At 40.4% G+C, this 23,241-nt stretch overlaps 1 long non-coding RNA gene across 3 annotated transcripts in view; it reads left to right on the top strand.

Moving 5' to 3' along the window:
• LOC111820229 (uncharacterized) overlaps positions 1-8,114 on the top strand; it is a 29,953-nt gene extending 21,839 nt beyond the window's left edge. For 2 of the 3 annotated variants that reach the window (XR_002823776.1, XR_002823774.1), the window contains exon 4: positions 6,129-6,415. This is a non-coding gene — a long non-coding RNA (uncharacterized LOC111820229). Of the gene's footprint in view, positions 1-6,128; positions 6,416-7,576 lie in introns of those variants that run through there. The other variant, XR_002823775.1, reaches the window with a different exon arrangement.
• The last annotated feature ends 15,127 nt before the right edge of the window (positions 8,115-23,241 follow it).

The raw sequence follows: 23,241 nt of genomic DNA, 5'->3' as shown, positions 1-23,241 counted from the left end.
ATGAGATGGATTGACACAGTGGCTGCAACCATAGGCTCAAACATAGCAACGATTGTGAGAATGGCACAGGACTGGGCTGTGTTATACATAGGGTCGCTATGAGTTGGAACCAGCCTGATGGTACCTAACAACAACAACAACATCCTGTCCTCAGCATGGTTAACATGTATGAAAGGAAGATGAAATTTCCTCATAAATCTCTTAACTAGCCATGTTTTGCATATGGCAGGGATTTTGGGGGTACAGGGAGAGTCTCATCTAACCCCATTTTTCACATCCTGACACGTGACATGGAATTTCCCATTTGATCTCTTGAACTGCACAAATAATATTGAGCTGATAGTGCTCACCTACCTATCTAGATCTGGCTCATTTAAAATACTTTTTGCTCTTTTAATTCTGATGATTTTCACGGGACTTTGGGAATCCATTTACTAGGCCCACTGCAATGTTCATATTTATTCATGCAAAATAAAAACACATTTGTCCTGTCAGTGTGTTACATCTGTCAACACCATCCGCCAATGCCAGCCCTCGGCTTGAAATGTGAAGTCTGGTGGTCCCGTGTGATGTTAGGTAATTTAACAGCAAACGGATGTGTCAGGTGGGTTTAGGAGTGACCTTTAATTTGAGACATTATACCATCTTGAAAATAATAGTAACATGAAAGTGACAAGCTAGCGTATAAACAAGCAAGCAAAATGAAGGAATAAACTAAAACATATGTCTACATGATATTTAACTTGGAGACTATGCGTATCAAATCCTTACATTTGCTTCAAATCTGTGTAAGTTACTTGTTGGGACTGCATCTTTACCAAGTCTTCCCTCATCCTCTCCAGCCTCACCTCGATCATCAGAGGAGGTTCTAAGACTTCCCAAAATGCTAGTTTGGCACTCGGGGTCAGACATTTTCTGTGCCCCTATAGTCTAATTTCTAGATGGTCTATGAAAACTCCATCTTAATGAGAACTTTTCTTAGATTTCCTAATAACCAACTTCTGCACAGCCAATTAGAAGGGACCAGTGAGCACGGGAAACAACCTGAAGCGCTCGTCTGCTCCAGCCCTCTGCTTTGAAGAAGTAAGATATACCCATTTTAGGGACATAGTTGAGGCTCGGGGAGACAGAAAGGAAAGGAAAGCAAAGGGAGCACATTGCATATGCTATATTTTAGAACTTCTCTCTGAGCTTGCGTCAATAGTGATCTGTTATAGATCTCTTTTTATTTTAGAGATAAACCAAAAGCCAAACCCGTTGCCACTGAGTCGATTCCGACTCATAGCGTCCCTATAGGACAGAGTAGAACTGTCCCATACGATTTCCAAGGAGTGCCTGGTGGATTCGAACTGCTGACCTTCTGGTTAGCAGCTGAACTCCTAACCACTATGCCACCAGGGTTTATTATTTTTAAATCTTCCTGTGGGAGTGAATTTCATAAAATGGAAATAATAATCATATCTATTTGGTAGGGCTGTTGTGAGGGTCAGAAGAATCACAGTATGTAAAGTTCAATGACTATCTGTTATTCTAATGCTACTCCATAGCCTCTGCGCCACACTTGCAGGGCAGAGAGTTGTTGTTGCTATTAGTTGCCATCAGCACGTGTCAAAGTTGAACTATGCTGCACAGGATTTTCAAGGCTGTGACCTTTCGGAAGCATTTCACTAAGCCTTTCTTTCCAAGGACCTCTGGAGGGGTTTGGCTAGTAATCGAGCACTTAATCGTTCGCACAACAAAATGTAATTTAGTTACAAAAAACAACCTAAAACTTTTGAGTTAGAAAAAACCTTAAAAACAAAACCGCCTACTACCCCCTCACTTTATAAAGAAAGACACTAAGTCAGAGAGGAGTGTAGTGACTTGCCGAGGTTACCCACATAGGGATGAGAATGAGACAAGTGCTCGTCTCTTCATTCCTCCTTCAAGTCTTCTCTCCACAGTGTTTTCAATCCAGCATATTCAGCTATGTAGACACACTCTATGGGGGCAGTGGTGGTTCTGTGGTAGTATTCTCACCTTCCACGTGAGAGACCCAGGTTTGAATCCTGGCCAATGTACCTTATGCACAGCCATCACTCTTTAGTAATGGCTTGTGTGTTGTTACGATGCTGAACAGGATCCCGCTGAGACTAAGAGGAACAAGGAAGAAAGGCCTGATGAGCTACTTCCAAAAATCAGCCAATGAAATTCTATGGGTTACAACAGTCCCATCCTTAATCGATCATTGGAATGACCTAGACCAAGGCAGCATTTCCTTCCTTTGTGTATGGGGTTGCCATGAGTTGGGAGCCATTTCCATGGCAGCTAACGGTAACAACAACAAAAGACATATTCGAAGACACCTTTGTGGAATAAGTTGCATTTCTTAGAAAAACCACTGGCATTCCAGGGCCAAGAACTTGACTTAGCAAAGTACTTATGCAAGACAATTACGGTTAAACGCAACCACTGTTCTAATTGTTCTTTTTGATGGTCCAATGTGTCTCAGAGAACCCAGTGTACACATTCTCTATGCCAGAGACGGGAGCCCCCAGTCAGACAGAGCCACTATCTTCCTAACCCCCAGAAAAGGCCCTTAACCACGAACAATATGCATTTTATAATGAGGACTAAGTGTCTATTAGAAATCGAATCACTTCAGCATTCCACAATGAATCAAATATCTGGATCTAGGAGCAGAAGAAAGTTTGCCTGCATGTAGGCATCATAAGGCTAAAGAAAGAGTAGATACACTTGGGAAAGAGAAAATAGGCTGAACGGAAGAGTGTGAGAAAATTAGCTCAGCTGATTTAATGTGAACATCTGCAGAAATTGTTAATGGGCGCTGTGTCTAATTAAATCCACCAGACATATGCATGCCTGTTATCTCTGGAACGGTGTTCTTCCCCACGCAGCACCTGTTGCTGGCAGGGTAGACTTGCATTCTGTCACGTGCAAAGTCAAAAGGGCGAGAGGGAGAGAAATTGGAGTCTCCAGTCTTTGATTCCCTTTGTTGCTGCTGTTGTTAGGTGCTGTCGAGTGAGTTCTGACTCATAGCAACCCTATAGGACAGAGTAGAACAGCCCCATAGGGTTTCCAAGGAGCGGCTGGTGGATTCGAACTGCCAACCTTTTGGTTAGCAGCTGAGCTCTTGACCCCTTTGATTCCCTTAGAGACAAGCATATCAGCAGTAGGAGACAGCCACATTCAGAACTCGAATCCAGACTGGAAAGGCAGATACATTGAGACTTCACTACTATCCAAACCACCAACCTGGAGCTTCCCAGAACACTGAGTGAGGCAGTAGTCCTCTGGGTGGTGTCTATTTGGGAAACAAATTTATAATGTGTACCAGATTTCTAAGAGCGTCTTTAGCCTGTTCCACCACAGGGCAAAACGTGTAAGTGCCTATCAGTCTCCGTTGGTTTACAAATGACTATTGTGCAAATAACAAGTGATGTTTGCACATCACAACTGGCTTGTTTCCAGCAGATATTCCCTGGGTTATTCCAAATTTTGTGTCAAGCTATATCCCAAGTTGTTCCTTTGATACATTGGTCTCCTCACTAATTCAGGCAGAGAGTCCCCAATTCAGTGAGTGTTGCTGCTTCACCTAATTCTCTGGGCCTCCAGCGGGTACGAATGCAGCCTGGGAGTCAAGAAGATGAGAGTTTCAGTGCCAGCTCCCCGTTTGCTGGCTAGATGACCTCTCAGCAGGTCACTTCAGCTTTTTGGGCTTTGTTTTCTCATAGGTAAGATGGTGATGATAATAGCACCTACCTCATAGGGCTCTTTTGAGGTATTTAAATGAAGCAATCCGAGTCAAGTGCTTAGAGTTGTGCCTCCACAATGGAGATGCCCCATTAATGTCAGATGCTTTTATTAGTTATTACTGAGCAAGCCATTTCCGGTGGATATCCAGTGTGGCTCAGCGCTCAGATTTGTCTTAAGGAGGAGAGAAATGCAGATAGAAAACTAAGCCTGAGTTTAAATAGACAAATTTAAAGATCTGTAATATTATTTAGACACAGAATGTTATTTATCTCAGTTCCATATACTAATAGTTGCTTTATCACATCCATACCTTCTCCCTTACCACTCCTACACACAGATATACATGTTCCTGGGCAAATGGGCTTTGGTGGATTAAAACTTAGGCTAATATACAGGAAAGTTATGTTTTGGTTAGATTTTCCCGCTTACGCTGTAAAAATGTATATGGTCACTAAACCAGTTGTTGTAGAGTCGATTCCAACCCTCGGCAACCCCATGTGGGGCAGAATGGAACTGTGATCCATATGGTTTTCAATAGCTGATTTTTTGGAAGTAGATCACCAGGCCTTTCTTCTCTGGGTGGACTTGAACCCCCAGTTCTAACCTTTTAATTAGTAGTCGAGTGCATTAACTGTTTGCACCACCACTTGCTTTTTAGCTAATGAAATTGTAACAAGGGAAGTTTTCAAATCCAGTATTGCTTGCACATAGTTTAATGAAGGAATTCTCAGAAATATACCCTGGGGGGAGTGTGTGTGTGTGTATGTGTGTGTGTGTGGAATAGGCAATAAGAAATGAGAATGGGATATTCAGTTTCTTTATATAGTGTATCCCCAACTACTTGGACAAAATACCTACATTTCCCCCTTTCTCATGTCCATACACCAACCCATAGTGACCTAACCAAGATAAATGAGATAATGTGTGTAAAGCATTTTGTAGTCTTAGCAAGAGTTCTTGAATATAAGTCTATGGATGCCGTGTAACTTCTGCAATAACAATGCTCAAGGGTGGGGAGGCATTCTGTAGAGGGAGACACATGAATCACTGTTATTGGCATTGGACTCATCATGGGACTTCTTAACGGATACTTTGCTATTTTTAATCTCCGTTACCTGCTTTTATTTCAGCAGTAATGAGATCAGAATGGTGATTAAAACAGAATAGTTTAAAACACAATGCATTATTCCTGAGATAATGTATTTGAGCTTATTGAAGTTTAACACTTTTATCTATCCATTAATTTAACATAATTTATTCCATTAGACTTATAAATAATATTTTGTGTTGTTTTAAATGAACGTATGGGTCCATTTTGGTAAGGTATTTGGAAACTTTATAAAGCACGTTAGAAAAAAAGAGTACTAAATAAACATTCATATTCACATCTCCTCCTTATCACATCTTGAGAAATTTCTTCTCAAATTAACCCCCATGGAGTAAAACTCTGTGTAAACAGATGGACTTTGCACCTTGCCCTAAAGGTCAGCTGGCTGGAGCGCTGTGAGTCTGGCAGCAAATCCCTTAGTCAAGGGCGTTCCCATAAGAAAAGCTTCGTCTTCATTTCAATTCTAGTGACATGAACGGGATAGGCTTCCATCACAGACACAGCACTCAGGTAGGTTTCCAAAGGATTCTATTAGCAAATGATGAAGATGGCAATGGTGATGATGATGGTGGTGAAAGTGTCAAGCACTTTATGCTTCTCGAGGTGCTTTCACATGCAGCCTCACAATGGAACCTTACAACATCAGATCATGAGAAGTGCATATACAAAACATTTTCCCCCAGGAAAAGAAAAAAACGTATAATTCGATCTGGGTTCTTAGGTTTCTCACATTTAAATGGACTTTAATATAGGTTTGAATGTATATCTGAAAAGCTTTCAAGTTTTTTGTTGTGCAATCTAGAGTAATAATAATACTAATAACCTCTGGTTTGGAACTACAGAACTATAAATTGTTCAAACACAACATTTTTGCACACGTTTTCTGACACTGTTGTAAGAATAATCAATAGGAAATATGCTCCCCATAATGACTGTTAGGTGATGATGCATGCTGTAGCTGAATCGTTCTGCAGGAATCTGAGTGTTCTCCCCAAGAAAACTCAGGAATGTAGTTATTTTCTGCCCTGCTCTTCACTGAGTCCTTGGACAGTACCCATTTTACATTTTCAAATGGAAATGCTTGCTACAGTGTGTGTTTGACAGAGCACAAAGTATGTTTCTATACAGAGTGCCTGCTAGATCTTCTCGGTGACCATAGTACAGTTCAAAAGAACTTTGTTCAGGGTCCAGCTAAATTTTTTTTTGTGTGTGTGCCCTACAACCATTGTTGGAGTGTCAAATGGGCATCTCTCTCATCTCCCAGATTGATGGCATCGTCTCGGACTTCCCACATAGACAAGATAAACTAAAGGCTTCTATGGACAGGTATGTAACTGTGGAGACAGCAGCCCTGCAGAAGAGGCCTCCTCACCAGAAAGAATGTCTGTCCCACAGTCAGCTCTCTGGCTCTGCAGTCACCTTTGACATGACTTGCTGAATGGGAGTTTGTTTTCCAATTTCCATGGTTCAGCCATAGGCCATGCAAAGTAAATACTAGTAAATGAGCAACAGTAGGTTCAAAGGAACATAAGACTAGAAGCCCTCCTCCTTTGGAAGACAGTTTGGGTAGCATTCACATGTGAATCAATCTGTTTGGGGTCTTTGAAGTGACTTTGATTAAGAGCATGGCCCAGTAGTAGTGAAATGGGCAGGGCCATCAAAAGAATTGGCGGTTCCAATATGGACCCTCAGCCCGGGCACCACGTCCAAAGAGAGCCCCAGGTAACGGCCCTATACCCAGAGTGCTCTCTGTCTCAAACAACCAAACCAGGAACTCACTACCGTAGAGGTTTGCATGGACATGGGTTTTGGGTGAAGCAAAGAAAATATGCTTTGAGGTTTCATGTTCCTAAGGATCAGCAGTAAATTAACTCACAATTCATTAGAATCTTTTTCAGTGTTCTTTAATGAGTAGAAAAAAGGATTCCGTTTTAAAAAGCAAGCACTTTATATATTTCCAATAGACATAATGTATCTGTATTTGAATAAAAACAAAAAATACTGATAATGCCAAAACTTCCAGAAACTACATAAAATCAAATGCAGTCCACTAAACTCTCCTTGATTGTATTAGAAATGTTAAAATGAATGAATATTTACATCTGGTAAGCTTACAAGAATGCAACAAATTTTTAGAAAAAGAAAAAAAAAACGACTTCTTGAAAAACTATACCTACTTTCTACCTACCTTGGCTACATCAGAGAAATTTTTAAAATAATTTAAGAATTGCCTTCCTTTGCTTTTTTTCCCTCAATTCAAAGTCATTGTAAAATTTGCATCCATTTCCTTCATGTTTTCCAATTTAACTTAATTTTCTCCCCCCTTAAAAATACGCTTCACTGCCTGTTGCTACATACTGTGGAATTAGCTTTTCATTCTCAAACAAACGTAGATTAATCTTGGGAGCCAAACAAAAGGAAATAGTCAAGATCAGCAGTAGAGCTGGCGTAGTGGAAAAAACACAGGCTTTGGGGGTCAGACAGAAATCAATAACTAAACGACCTGGCCAGTCACCCCACCTTTCAGAGCCTTAGTTTAACTATGTGAAAAATGGGAACATAATGCCTCTTCCTAAGTTGCTGCAAATATTAGATATAAACAATGTGAACCATAAATTATGCAGTTAGATGTTCAAAAATGGTAATTATTAGTATTAAGTATCTTACGCCTGTTTTCTGATTTTCATCAAATCTGCTATCGGTTTCTTTCAGGTTGGTGCTTCTTTGTCTCGGAGCAGCACTGTATTTTATGCTAACATTTCCAGTTTTCATGAGATATGAATCACAAATACACATATACACGATTGATTCTTAAGTTAATTTCTTTTAGAGTTAGTTATTTACACTTAATAAAGATGATGAATAGGTTCTAGAACCATAATTTAAAATGGGTATGAAAACCAGAACTACATAATTACTGGCTTAAAGTATAATGAGGACACACAGATCCCATTCTAACAAGAATATTTGAATTGTTACCCAATATGTTCAGAGGAGTAGGGACTCTACCTAGCGTGGGAAAATCACAGTTGCTTTCTCTGGGCTGCAGATATCTGAAATTCATCATACTCTCCCGTCCTACTGACTACTCCCACTGTGCCATTTCTGGCTAAGCCTCTGGTCCTTTTAATCTATGGCCAAAAAGGGACAAATGCTGCAGGTCGCAGCAAATTTTATCCTCTAAAAAACTGAAAGAGCTGTTTACATTGTAAGAAAAGAGATTATTTCATAATCTTTAGAAGACCCTGAGGGCCCCAAAGGAATATTACTGTGAATAAATATATGTCTGCTAAGAAAGTCATATATTTATATAGTAAATCACTCACCATCCAAATGCCAAGGCTGGTCCTTCTGAGTCCAGTGAGGTGGGACCTAGCAGAGGAGGTGGCTCAGGTTTCTCTGTTCAGGCAGTGTTAGTGAACTCTGGATGAAAGGGTTAGAGGGAGCCCTTGTGGTGCAACGGTTACATAAGCACTCAGTTGCTAACCAAATTGTTGGAGGTTCCAACCTACCTAGCAGCTCTGCAGGAGAAAATCTGGCTATCTGCTCCTATAAAGATTACAGCCTAGAAAACCTTACGGGGCAGTTCTACTCTGTCGCATGGGGTTGCTAGGAGGTCAAAATGGACTCCATGGCATCTAACAACAAGTTGCATATTTAAAAATGTGGGTGATGCAAATGGTTAACGCATTAGGCTTCTAAGAGGTTTGAGTCCACCCAGAGGCAACTTGGAAGAAAGGCCGGTGATCTACATTGAAAACTCTATGGAGCACAGTTCTACTCTGACACACATGTGGTTGCCATGAGTCAGAGTCAGCTCGACAGTTTACACTGCGTTAAGGAAGGGTAAGAAAACTTAGGGAACTTGAGATTTTTCGTAGACTAACATACAAGTGCTGCTGGAATCACTTTCCTATGTTTCAGCTCATCAGTTTGCCCTCATCCAGCCCAACCAGTGCATGCCATCAAGTATATGAATGCAGACTGTGCCAAAGACTCATTATCTTGGATCCTAACGCCACCCTCAAACAACCCCCCCTTGCAAATATGTCATTTCTCTAAGGAATTAAAAACACCTCTGTAATTCACATGACAATCCTGCTAGTAGACTTAATTCATTAAAGATGGGAATAATACACTTATTTTCCTTCATCATATCTACATACTCAACATGTTAAAAAGAGTTACATGCTTCCTCTAGCCCCGTACTTCTTTTAAAGAAAGCAAAACATTTCAAGTTGCCAGTAAAAGTTCAGACGGAAGGGTTGAGACAATAAGGGGGAATCATCCTTTTTACATTTTTTTAATAAGACACTTCAGGAGACTCTACTCTTGATGTGGCAGAGACTAGAGTTGGGGAAAGGAGTCTTGGTGGCACAGTGGTTAAAGTGCTCAGCTGCCAAGCAAAAGGTTGGTGATTTGAACCCAGCAGCTGCTTCATGGGAGAAAGATGTGGCAGTCTGCTTTTGACAAGATTTACAGTCTTGGAAACTCTATAGGGCAGTTCTACTCTATCCTATAGGGTTGCTATGAGTCAGAATCAACTCGATGGCATTGGGTTGGTTTTTGGTTTAGAGTTGGGGAAGATTCATGAAAATAGAGCATTTAGAAATAAAAGCTGGTGAAGCAAGAATCAGAAGAAAAGAGACCCAAGGGTATAATCAAGTAGTCAAGAAGACAAGAAAGGAAAATAAGAAGAGAGAAATTTTTGGAGTGGGTAGCCACTGTTGTCATCTCCTAAAACCAAGAGAATGGGGGACAGTTCCCATATAAAGGAGAAAAGAAGGGACAGCGCCTTTTCCAAGTGGGGCCACATCACAATCACAGAGGTGACTTGTTTCAGCTGTTACTATGAAAAAACAAAACGCTGTGCTCTGCTTACTTGTGTTCATCGGCTTCATTAGGTTAGAAAATATTTCTTTTAGGGTTTTATTTGGCAATTATTTACAAATAGCTATTATTTATAAGTGGTAACCATTCATACTTAGTGGAAACCTAATCAATGCATGCTACAGCAAACATTATTATAAAGTAATCCCAGTTCTAATGATCCTTGATAATCCTGGATTTCAGATAGCATCTGAGTTGGAAACGTCTGACTGTGACCTACATTCTCTCTGATTACATGGGATTTGATCTTTGGTTTAGACGTCGCCTCCCTCTAGTGTTACGACAATCATTATAATACTCCATTTCAATTTGTGTAATATTTTTTATGGTTTACAAAGTGATTTCACATGCATTGTATTTACAATGAAAGACAGATAATATTTTGATTTTATAGGTAAGTAAATTGAGGCACAAAGTAAGTAGCAGGGGAAGGACTCAAAGCCAGGCTTTTTAACTCCACATTTAACACTCCTTCCGTCAACAAGTGTACAAATTAAATGCCCTGGACACTTTACATGCCTTCCATAAGTCTCCAAAAAGATGCAGTGGTGACAGTTATTAGCATTGGTACTGAGGCTGCAGAATTGCTTAACACTGCCCCACATGTCTTATTAAAAAAGATCCTAAAACTGCTTCAAGAGTTGGGCAGAACACCGTCCTTTAGGGCTGGAACGATGTGACACCACTGATTGACACAAACTCAGCTCAGACCTCAGGATGAGTGGGGAGAAGACAAGCCAAGTCACAATCCAAATTAGTGCGGCAGTTCCTGCAGCAAGAGAAACACAATGTGGTCTTTTACTAACCTTTCAATGCCCTGTGTAGCTTGAACTCTGATGGCACTTGTTAAAGAAGAGCAGGGCGGTGCAGAGCTGACAGCCTGGAACATTGACCAACATGCTGCAACTGACGTGTAAATCACCCTCCGACTAGGGGTCCTGGATCTGGAAAAGGACGTGTCATCTTCTGACTCTGCCCATCATGTGTTTATGTATAAATGGTCCATTCAGGTGCTTCTGTCCATCTTTGCAGACAAATGACATAATGCAGAGATAAAATTTTTATAGGATATTCCCAAGAGTGACTGTAGTTTTTTGTTTTTTTAAATTTTTTGTTGTGATAAAATGTTGTTAGTTGCTGTCGAGTTGGCTGTGACTCCTGGCGACCTCATGTATAACAGAAGGAAACGTTGCCAAGTCCTGTGCCATCTTCACGATGGTTGGTACGTTTGAGTCCTTTGTTGTGGCTATTGTGTCAATCCCTCTCGTTTTCCCTTACCCTCTCATTAACCAAAGACGATGTCCTTTTCTAAGAAGCCCTGGTGGCACAGTCATAAAAGAGATCGACTGCTAACTGAGAGGTCGGTGATCTGATGGTCGAAAACCACCAGCCGCTCTGAGGGAGCAAGATGTGGCAGTCTACGTCCGTAGAGATTTATAGCCTCGAAACCCTATGGGGTCGCTATGAGTCAGAATCGACTCGTCGGCAGTGGGTTGGATGTCCTTTTCTACTATTGTTCTTTCCTGATGGTGTGTCCCGAGTAAGTAAGCTGAAGTTTCGCCATTCTTACTTAAAACATAAATAACATAAAAGTTACCATTTAAACCTTTTAAGTGTACAACTTAGTCGTATTAAGTACATTCACAATGTTGTGTAATGATCACCACCATCTATTTCTAGAACATTTTCATCATCCCAAATAGAGACTGTCTGCTTATTAATCAATAACTCTCTATTTCCCCGTTCCCCTAGCCCCTGGTAACCACTATTCTACTTTCTGTCTCTATGAATTGACCTATTCTAGATACTGCATTTCAGTGGAATCATATGATATTTTTCCTTTGGTGACTGGTTTTTTTCCCTTAGTGTATTTTCGAGGTTCATCCATGCTGTAGAATTTATCAGAACCTCATTCCTTTTTATGACTGAATAATATTCCATCGAATGTATGTACCACATTTTGTTTATCATTTATCTGTTGTTTACACCTTTGAGCTGTTGTGAGTAGTGCTGCTATGAACACTGGTCTACTAGTATCTGTGTGAGTCTCTGCTTCCAAGTCTTTTAGGTATATACTCAAGAGTGGAATTGCTGGGTCGTGTGGTAAGTTTTCTGCCAAGAAATTTGGAAGACTGCTGCCTGACCAACCGACTGGAAGAGATCCATATTTATGCCTATTCCCAAGAAAGGTGATCCAACCGAATGTGGAAATTATCGAACAATATCATTAATATCACACACCAGTAAAATTTTGCTAAAGATCATGCAAAAGTGGCTGCAGCAGTATATCAACAGGGAACTGCCAGAAATTCAAGCTGGATTTGGAAGAGGATGTGGAACCAGGGATATGATTGCTGATGTCAGATGGATCCTGGCTGAAAGCAGAGAATACCAGTGTCTTACTCATCTAGTGCTGCTATAACAGAAATACCACAAGTGGATGGTTTTAATGAACAGAAGTTTATTTCCTCACGGTTAAAGTAGGCTAAAAGTCCAAATTCCGGGCGTCATCTCCAGGGGAAGGCTTTTTCTCTCTGCCGGCCTTCTTCTCTTCAGTATTCCCCCGGACTAGGAGCTTCTCCGCGCAGGGACCCCGGTCCAAAGGACACACTCTGCTCCAGGCACTGCTTTCTTGATGGTATGAGGTCCCCCTATCTCTCTGCTCACTTCTGTCTTTTATATCTCAAGAGATTGCCTCAGGACACAATCCTATCTTGTAGATTGAGTCCTGCCTTATTAACACAACTGCCACCCATCCTCCCTCATTAACATCATAGAGACAGGATTTACAACAATAGGAAAATCACACCGTACCAGGAATCATGACCCAGACAAACTGACACACACGTTTTTTGGGAGACATAATTCAACCCATGACAAACAGAAAGATGTTTACCTGTGTTTCATTGACTATGCAAAGGCATTTGACTGGGTGGATCATAACAAATTATAGATAACATTGCAAAGAATGGGAATTCCAGAACACTTAATTGTGCTCATGAGGAACCTGTACACAGATCAAGAGGCAGTTGTTCAGACAGAACAAGGGGATACTGCGTGGTTTAAAGTCAGGAAAGGTGTGTGTCAGGGTTGTAACACCATACCTATTCAATAAGTATGCTGAGCAAATAATCTGAGAAGCTGGACTATATGAAGAAGAAAGGGGCATCGGGATTGGATCATATCAAACATATCATATCAAACAACCTTTGATATGCAGATGACACAACCTTGCTTGTTGAAAGTGAAGAGGACTTGAAGCACTTACTGGTGAAGATCAAAGACCACAGCCTTCAGTGTGGATTACACCTCAACATAAAGAAAACAAAAATCCTCACAGCTGGACCAATAAGCAACATCATGATAAACAGAGAAAAGATTGAAGTTGTCAAGGATTTCATTTGACTTGGATTCACAATCAACACCCATGGAAGCAGCAATCAGGAAATCAAAAGACGCATTGCATTGGTCAAATCTACTGCAAAAGACCTCTTTAAAGTGTAGAAAAGCAAAGATGTCACCTTGAAGACTAATGTGCGCCTGACCCAAGCCATGGTATTTTCAATTGCATCATATGCATGCGAAAGCTGGACAATGAATAAGGAAGACTGAAGAATTGACAATTTGGAATTGTGATGTTGGTGAAAAATATTGAATATACCATGGACTGCCAAAAGAGCGAACAAATCTGTCTTGGAAGAAGTACAACCAGAATGCTCCTCAGAAGGAAGGACGGCGAGACTACGTCTTATGTACTTTGGACATGTTGTTAGGAGGGATCAGTCCCTGGAGAAGGACTTCATGCTTGGTAAAATACAGGGTCAGGGTAAAAGAGGAAGACCCTCACTGAGATGGATTGACACAGTGGCTGCAACAACGGGCTCAAGCATAACACAGATTGTGAGGATGGCGCAGGCCCAGGCAGTGTTTTGTTCTGTGATGCATAGCGTCGCTATGAGTTGGAACCGACTTGATGGCACCTACAACAACAACATGGTAATTTTATGCTTAACTTTTTGAGAAATCACTGTCACTGAAGTTTTTTAAAACACTTCATTTATCTGAAATTTAACCACAATTCATCTTGCATGAAATGCCATGTTTTTCTATATCTAGAGAGTATGAAAGCAGATAACCTGTCTAGTCAATATAGCAAATGTTTTCAGTAAGTGAAGAATTAGAGCCTGCTTTAGGCCTCAACAGAAATTCCCGTAACTTAGTCTTTACCAATAGGCTTGTCCCTGCTTGTCGCTCTGTTTTTTTAAGAATTTGGCTAGTAATTCTGGTGCCTTATTTCCTGAGGAGAGATTTCCCTGGCACTGCCAGCCTGTCTGAATTTTGGGGTATGACCTTTCCCCTTTGCCCTGCTGTTGGCGTCTGTTTGCCTAGTAGGGCACCTCCTCACCCCTCCTTCCAGGTTAGCTGTTTACTTGGATTGTGACCTGTTGGCTGTTGTTCTACCCTTCAGACACCATACCCACTTGCCAAGCTGATATTCCTCCCGGTTGCTTTTACAGCTGCCGCTCTTGGAGCTATCTCTCCCCAGATCCTAGTTCCACATTCCAGGCCTCTCAGTTTGCCTTCTTCCTTATGTGCGTAATTTGGTCAAGACACCAGAGCACCCGGAGACATTCAGTCTACCCTTGTAATTTATGAATTATCATTCCTTCTTTTAGGAATTACACTGATTGTTACTAGTGAGTGAGAGAAGCTAAAAACCAGCCACAGTGGGTAGTAATTTATTACCAGTTCTTGAAAATATTGACAAGGATGAAGTCAAGAGGAATGTCTAAAATGAAAGATTTGTCTTTTCCATTTGCATTCCTATTTACATGACCAGCCAAGAATTGTCTATATCAAACACTGTCAAATGTGTATACGAATTACCTAGGTAGTTTTTATTCAGTAGATCTGGAGAGAGGCCTGAGATTCTGCATTTCCAATGGGTCCCCGATGATGCTGATGCTGTTGGTTCGTAGACTACAGTTTGGGTAGAGAGAGCTTATATGTTATCTTAAGGAGATTGGCAGAATAGAGGGTGAGAGGGGATAGATATGATACAGGAAATATAATTCAGATTCTTCTAATAATTTATAACTAAATTATACTACTACAAATTCAATCATGTTTTAGAATTCTATGTTTAGAGTCAATACGGTATCAAAAATAAATTTAGTTTCCTAATTTTTGCTTCCCTTAGTTTCCAAGATATAGATAATTCTTAAAAGTATAATTCTCCAACTAAGTACTAGGCTGTTTTCTTTAAACGAATTAATTACTTAACTGAATTCAGAATGGAATTGTGAAAGAATAGGAGATATATTGGGACCAAAGTTGTAAAAAAAACTGAGTACAGCTTATGGGGCTTTCATCACACCCTTTAAGAGCTCTCCTCCTAGACTGTTGTTGTTAGCTGCTGCGGAGTCAGTGATGACTCACCGCAACCCCATGCACAAGAGGATCGGACCCTTGTGATCCATAGGGTTTTCATTGGCTTATTTTTCAGAAGTAAATTGCCAGGCCTTTCTTCCTAGTCTGTCTTAGTCTAGAAGCTCCACTGAATCTGTTCAGCATCATAGTAACACACAAATCTCTACTGATAGACAGGCAGTAGCTGTGCTTCAGATACGTTGGCTAGGAATCCTATCTGGGTCTCCTGCATGGGAGGTGAGAATTCTACCACTGACTCACCACTGCCCCCATCCCTTAAGAATACTCAGGCAAAATCAGCCTATCCTTGCCTCTGTCCCCACCTCCCAGCAATAAAAGAAGCTGTTTTAACAACAGCAAATGTTATTTACAATACAGAGTACATCTAAATTGAGAAACAATTTCCAGAGAAGAACTCCCATTGCTGCAGCTAAAAGCAATGTTTTTGGTTAATATTATATCATTCCTAATATTATATTCAATGTTCAGGTAGAGCTGTAGAATGCTCTGAAATTTAGATTGTTCAACAGATATTTCTATGCCAGACCTTTTAACTATGGACTAGGGATATAGGGTGAATAAGACAGACATGGTCCTTGCCTTCATTGAGATTTCATCTGCATTGGTTTTGTTTTGTTTTCTCTCATATATGTTGTCTTATAACTTTGTAATGCCCTCCTCAACAACTTCTTTATCTTTTAAGAACAAAAATGAATCTTGAACCCTGATCCAAACTTTAAAAAAAATGTGGGAAATTAGCATGTTGACATCAATTATTACAGTTGGAAAAAGATCTTGAATCTTGCATTTATTTGTTTTTTGTATGTTTATGTGCATGTATATGTGTATGCTTGTGGCTCCTGCCCTCATAGTACCTGGTACTTCTAATTTTCATGCATTGTATTGTAATTACTTGTTTATAAGTCTGTTTCCTTAATGAGGCTATAAAGTTTTTTTGTTTAATTGTACTTTAGATGAAGGTTTACAGAGCAAACTAGTTTCTCATTAAACAGTTAATACACATATTGTTTTGTGACTTTGGTTGCCAATCCCACGACATGTCAACATTCTCCCTTTCTCAACCTTGGGTTCCTCATTACCAGCTTTCCTGTTCCCTCTTGCCTTCTCATCCTTGCCCCTGGGCTGGTGTGCCCATTTAGTCTTGTTTTATTTTATGGTCCTGTCTAATCTTTGACTGAAGGGTGTACCTCAGTGGTGACTTCATTAATGGGCCATAAGGGTGTCCAAGGGCCACATTCTCAGGGTTTCTCCAGTCTGTCAGACCAGTAAGTCTGATCTTTTCTTTTTTTTTGTGAGTTAGAATTTTGTTCTAGATTTTTCTGTCCAGAACCCTTTATTGTGATCCCTGTCAGAGCAGTCAGTGGTGGTAGCTGGGCACCATCTACTTGTGCTGGACTCAGTCTGGTGGAGGTTATGGTACTTGTGGTCCATTAGTCCTTTGGACTAATCTTCCCATTGTGTCTTTGGTTTTCTTCATTCTCCCTTGTTCCAGACTGGGTGGGACCAGTGGAGTATCTTAGATGGCTGCTCACAAGATTTTAAGATCCCAGACACTACTCACCAAAGTAGAATGTAGAACATTTTCTTTATAAACTATGTTATGGCAATTAAGCTAGATGTTCCTGAGATCATGGTCCCCACAGAGGCTGTAAAGTTTTTGATGGAACCACTACTATCCACTGAGTTGCCAAACCAGAAACTGGGACTGTATTGGTACATTTTCATTGGCCACTAAATGATGTTGATTTAATCATGTAAACATCTCTCAAGTCATTCCTTTCCTGGTCCTCAAAATCTCATCCAGTCAATTACGGTAGCCTCTTGCTTGCCTCTGCTTTCAGCCTCCCCCTGACCTTCCATCTTATCCTGCTAATCTGACACCTACAATGTCCAGAGGGAGCTCTCAAAAATGTGAATCTCTCATGTAACTCTCAGCTTCAGTGGATTCTCATTTACTATCAGGATAAAATCCAAAGCCAGCATATAACTTCCACAAACAAATTCATGTGGAAAATGTTGCATTCTTATACCTCCTTTGAGATTCACACTGGCCTTTAGTATAACAAACGTTCTGAGAAGGTCAGCATTAAAGAGACTTCTCTAGTTTTGCTTAACCCAGTATGTCTCAAATTCATTTAACTGGAATTTTTTCCCCTAGTAATTCCCATCCACATGCCCCCAGGCAGAATTCTCTGGCACATACTCCAGGGAGTTCACTCGGCGCTCTGAGGCCAGCTAGGTCTAAATGCAAAGCACAGATCTTGCACTGGAAGTCACAGCTGCTGTCCTGAGGGATGCCTACCCTGATTCTCCTCAGAGTGCCTGCTCTCAGCCCTTGGGCTTGATTAAACCCAGCTGATTCACCCGTAATTATAGAGCTGCCAGAGACTTTTAAAATCATTGAGTGCAATTCACTGACTTAATGTCTAAAGAAATGGAGGGTCAGAGAAGGAGAGACTTACTCAAGGTTATAGAGAGAATAAACTCAAAATGTGGTTGTTGTTAAGTGCTGATGAGTAGTAGGCTCTGATGCATAGTGATCCCATGTATAACAGAACAAAATACTGCCCAGTCCTGCACCATCTTCACAATAGTAGGTATGTTTGATTGAGCCCATTGTTGCAGTCACGGTGTCAATCCATCTCATTGAGGGTCTTCCTCTTTTTCACTGTCTCTCTACTTTACCTAGCAAGATGGCTTCCTCCAGAGCTTGGTCCCTTCTGGTAATGTGTCCAAAGTAAGTGAGACAAAGTCTGGCCATCCTCACTTCTAAGAAGCATTTTGCTGTACTTCCTCCAAGATGGATTTGTTCATTCTTCTAGCAGTCCATGGTATATTCAACATTCTTCGCCCACATCATAATTCAAATGCATCAGTTCTTCTTTGGTCTTTCTTTTTCATTGTCCAGCTTTCACATAAATATGAGGCTATTGAAAATACCATGGCTTGGGTCAGGCATACCTTTGTCATCAAAGTGATGTTTTTGCTTTTTAAGATTTTAAAGAGGTCTTTTGCAGCAAGTTCTTGACTGCTACTTCTGTGGGTGCTGATTGTAGATCCAAGTAAAATGAAATCCTCGGCAACTTCAATATTTTCTCCATTTGTCATGATGCTACTTATTGGTCCAGTTGAGAGGATTTTTGTTTTCTTTACAGTGAGGTGTAACTCATACTGAAGGCTGTAGTGTTTGATCTTCATTAGTAAGTGCTTCACTTTCGGCAAGGAAGGTTGTGCCAACTGCCTATAGCACTCAGGTTGTTAATGAGTCTTTCACCAATCCTGATGCCACATTCTTCTTCATGTAGTCCAACTTCTTGGATTATTTGCTCAGCATACAGATTAATAAGTATGATGAATGGACAAACCCTGACACATACCTTTTCCAATTTTAAACCACTCAGTTTCTCCTTGTTCTGTTCTAACAATTGTCTCTTGGTCTATACACAATTTCCTCATGAGCACAATTAAGTGTTCTGGTATTCCCATTCTTCAAACTGTTATCCATACTTTGTTATAATCCACACAGTCGAATACCTTTGCATAGTCAATAAAACATGGGTAAACATCTTTCTGGTATTATCTGCTTTTGACCCGATCTCCTATCTTATCCTTCTAATTTGACACCTACATTGTGCAGAGGGAGTTTACTAAAATATGAATTACTCACGTCACTCCCGGCTTCAGCAGATTCTCATTTACTATCAGAATAAAATCCAAAAATTGAAACAGAGCTACACAAAAGTAACTTAGTTTAGAAAATAGCAGCTGTGGCTATCTGGGGAGCAGATGAGAAGAGCATAAATAAGAAGAAAATAAATTGGGAAAACAAAACAAAAACCAAGCAATGACTGTCTAGAGTAGTGCTTTCCAATAGAAATATAATATGAGCAATAATTGGAAAACAGAAGAATGGATACATTCAAACTGTGGTGTTGGCAAAGAATAGTGAAGATACTGTGAGCTGCCAGAAGAAGAAACAAATTGGTCTTAGAAGTTATACAATCACAATGTTCCTTAGAAGCGAGGATAGCGAGATTTTTGGCTCTCTTACTTTGGACATGTCTTCAAGAAACACCAATTGCTAGAAAAGAACATCATGCTTGATAAAGTAGCAGGTCAGTGAAAAACGAGGGAAACCCTCAATGAGATGGATTGACACAATAGCCACAACAATAGGCTCAAAAATACAAACATCATGAAGATGGTGCAGGACCGAACAACGTTTTCTTCCGTTATGTATAAGCTCACCATGAGTTGGAGCCAACTCAATGGCAACTAACAACAACACAGATCGAAGCTATATAATGTAACTAAAAATTTTCTAGTAGCCAAAAAAGTGAAAAGAAACAGACGAAGTTAATTTTAATAATATATTTTATTTAACTCAGTATATCCAAATTATTATCATTTCAACATGAAATCAGTATAAAAATCATTAATGTGATATTTTGCATTCTTTTTTCATGGAGTCATTGAAATATGGTGTGTATTTTACAATTCAAACTAGCCACATTTCATGTTCTCAGTAGCCATTGTATTAGCACAGAGACAACATTTCCATCATTTCAGAAAGTTCTACTGGACAGAGCTGATCTAGAGTGGTGGCTCTCAACCGGGAGCGACTTTGTCTTTCAGGGGACATTTGTTTGGCACTATTTGGAGATATTTATGTTGTCACAATTGAGGAGAGGAATTGCTACTGGTGTCTACTAGGCAGAGGTCAGGGATGCTGCTAAACATATTATAATGCACAGGACAACCTCTCACAAGAAAGAGTTGCTGTTGTTGTTAGGTGCCATGGCATTGGTTCCAACTCATAGAAACCCTATGAATAAAAGAGCAAAACACCGCCTGGTCCTGCTCCATCCTCACAATCTTTGTTATGCTTGCACCCATTGTGGCAGCCACTGTGTCAATCCATCTTCCTGAAGGTCTTCCTCTTTTCTCTGACCCTCTACTTTACCAAGCATGATGTCCTTCTCTAGGGACTAATCCCTCCTGATAACACGTCCAAAGTATGTGAGCAGTAGTCTCACCATCCTTGCTTCTAAAGAGCATTCTGGTTGTACTTCTTCCAAGATAGATTTGTTCGTTCTTTTGGCAGTCCATGGTATATTCAATTTTCTTTTCCAACACCACAATTCAAAGGTGTCAATTCTTCTTCGGTCTTCCTTATTCAACTTCCAGCTTTCACATGCATATGAGGCGATCGAAAACACCATGGCTTAGGTCAGGAGCATCTTAGTCTTTAAGGTGACATGTTTGCTTTTCAACACTTTAAAGAGGTGTTTTGCAGCAGATTTGCCCAATGCAATGTGTCGTTTGATTTCTTGACTGTTGCTTCCATGGTGGTTGATTGTGGATCCAAGTAAAATGAAATCCTTGACAACTTCAGTCTTTTCTCCATTTATCATGATGTTGCTTATTGGTCCAGTTGTGAGAATTTTTGTTTTCTTGATGTTGAGGTATAATCCGTACTGAAGGCTATAGTCTTTGATCTTCATCAGTAAGTGCTTCAATTCCTCTTCACTTTCAGCAAGTGAGGTTGTGTCATCTGCATATCAAAGGTTGTTAATAAGTCTCCCTTCAATCCTTCAAATAGTTCAGCTTCTCAGATTATTTGCTCAGCATACAGATTGAATAGGTATGGTGCGAGGATACAACCCTGACTTTAAACCATGCAGTATCCCCTTGTTCCGTTCCAACGACTGCCTCTTGATCTATGTACAGCTTCCTCATGAGCACAATTAAGTGTTTTGAATTCCCATTGTACTCAATGTTTTCTATAATAACATGTTACGATCCACACAGTTGAATGCCTTTGCATAGTCAATAAAACACAGAACAAAGAATTATCCTGCCCAAAATGTCAATAGTGCCTAGAGTAGGCCACCACCCACCTCCCAAGCTAAATATTTACTTGGATTGTGACTTGCTGGCTGTTGTTCTACCCTTCAGATACCATACTCACTTGCCAGAATTGATGAGCTAATAAGAATTTGTTCTCTTTTTTTTGTGAAGGCTCTCATTCTTTTATTTATTCATTCAGAAAACATTAATAGAGTTCCAGATATTGCAGGGTACTATATTAGCACTCTGGATGTAAAGATACATCAGACGTTGTCACATATGCTGAATGTAGTAAACGTTATACTCTGGGCAAAGGAAAGCGTAATCAACTTTCCTTATGTTTTTATCCACTAAAGAATTAGCATAAAGTCTTGCATATACAGTAAAACCTTCAAAAGCCAGAACGTGTGTAAGGTAGAAACCTGTCAAAGAAGGAACATTCAAATATTTTCTACTAGTAGAAGGTGATAGAAAAGTGGCAAGACTTCTTCCTTTCAAAGGCAGAAAACTTGCAAGACCCAGTAAAACAAGCCAGTCCCATCAAGTTCCGGCTCTCACAGGTTTCACTGTAGATGAGAAGAAAGGAAAAATGAAAGAAATCAAAGAAATGAAACAAAGGCAAAACTAGAGGAATCAGAAGGAAAAAGATTTTTGAAAGACAATAATGATAAGTGATACACTAAGTTGGGGACTTGAGAAGGAAATGGAAAAGTGAGACAGAGTGAAATGGAATCCAAGTAACGTGTGGAGAAAAGCAAGAGTGAAAGTGAGCCTAGCGCCGTTAGCCACGGCTGCCCATAGTCTAGCATCTTAATATCTGTTTGCTCAGTATTTCTCACCTCCATTCTCAGCAGTCTTTCTCAGAGGAATCTCTCTATGGCTACCTACAACAATGAGGTTATTTATTTTTTTTCCTTTGAAGGTAAAAAGAGCTTATTTTTGGGAAGAATGTCAAGTTGTTCTGCGCTGGGGTTGCGTCGCAGGCAGATTGGGGATATATGGGGTCAGTGTCTGGACAGCAATCTGTCACGAAGCAAAGCCTGTCATAGACAGCCCTGGAAATGCAGACAAAGACAGGCCATTATTTTCCAGAGAGAGCCTTTTAAGCACCTTGGGGCTGAGACTCAGCCAAGGCCCTGAGCTACCGTGTGGGACCACCTGCCAGGAACTGTGCGTCAGGTTGACCTCTCCCAGCCCACTCTGAATAACTTTGGAGAGGTAGCCCCCACATAAGGGCAAGGGCTGCAAGGGGGTGAAGAAAGAGAAGAGATTTATAACTCTAGAATATCCCTTCCTTTTGAAAATGAAATGGCAGATTAGAGGAAAAGGGGCTTGGCTGAAAGGGCCTATCCCCAGGCATGACCAGTTCAATGTTCATCGCCCAGTGCAAAAGCTTCCCTCGGTCCAGGCAAGTCTGTGGAGGAAAAGAAAGGATGCGTGTGCTTAATAATGGGCAAGCAGAGGCTCCCTCAAGACTCCTCTGATCCATTTTTTAAAAGGCTTATCCCAAATTATTTTTCCCAGAAGACAGTGTTTGCCTGGAGCCTTAGACGGGCCATCACCCTCACAGGGGAGCCAGCATCTAGAAACTTGTTGTGTTCTACCCTAGTCTATTGAAGTCTGGAAAAGAACTCTGTAAACTATTAAAAAGCTCCTCAAAATAAAGAGAGCTAGGTTTGGTAGCTTTTGTGGTCATTTTGATTTTTCCAGCCCTGAAGAAAATTAAAACCCTGATAACTCTTTCAATCATTGAAAAAAATCAGATATTTCTAAAAATGATGATGATGACAATAATGCAGCCTCCCTGATGTTGCCTTTGCGTGGACATGGTCTTACTCCCTCCCAGGACATCTCTGATTTTTGATGACAAATAGAAGAGTAAGAGAGTTTCACCACCAGAAAATACCGCCTTTTTGGAGGAGGGTCTCTTCCTCAGAGTTTTGAGGTACCAAGAAGAGCTCTGGGCAGAGAGACGGAGGTTAAATTTCAGAGTTCCAACACGAACACTTCTGAGGCTATACCAGGCAAATCCATACACAATGAAAACACAGACAAGGGAGATTTGCACAGCTTTTAGCTTAGGTCAGAAAAACATGTAATTTGTTAAGTAAGAGGGCATTAACACGTGCCACGTCACGCTGGATTTTCTTGAAAAATAAAAAAAAAAATAACAAAGTTAAACTTTC

The sequence above is a fragment of the Trichechus manatus genome, unplaced genomic scaffold (assembly GCF_000243295.1).
Source record: "Trichechus manatus latirostris isolate Lorelei unplaced genomic scaffold, TriManLat1.0 scaffold00002, whole genome shotgun sequence".
Taxonomy (NCBI): domain Eukaryota; kingdom Metazoa; phylum Chordata; class Mammalia; order Sirenia; family Trichechidae; genus Trichechus; species Trichechus manatus.
This window is presented reverse-complemented; position numbering and strand designations above follow the sequence as displayed.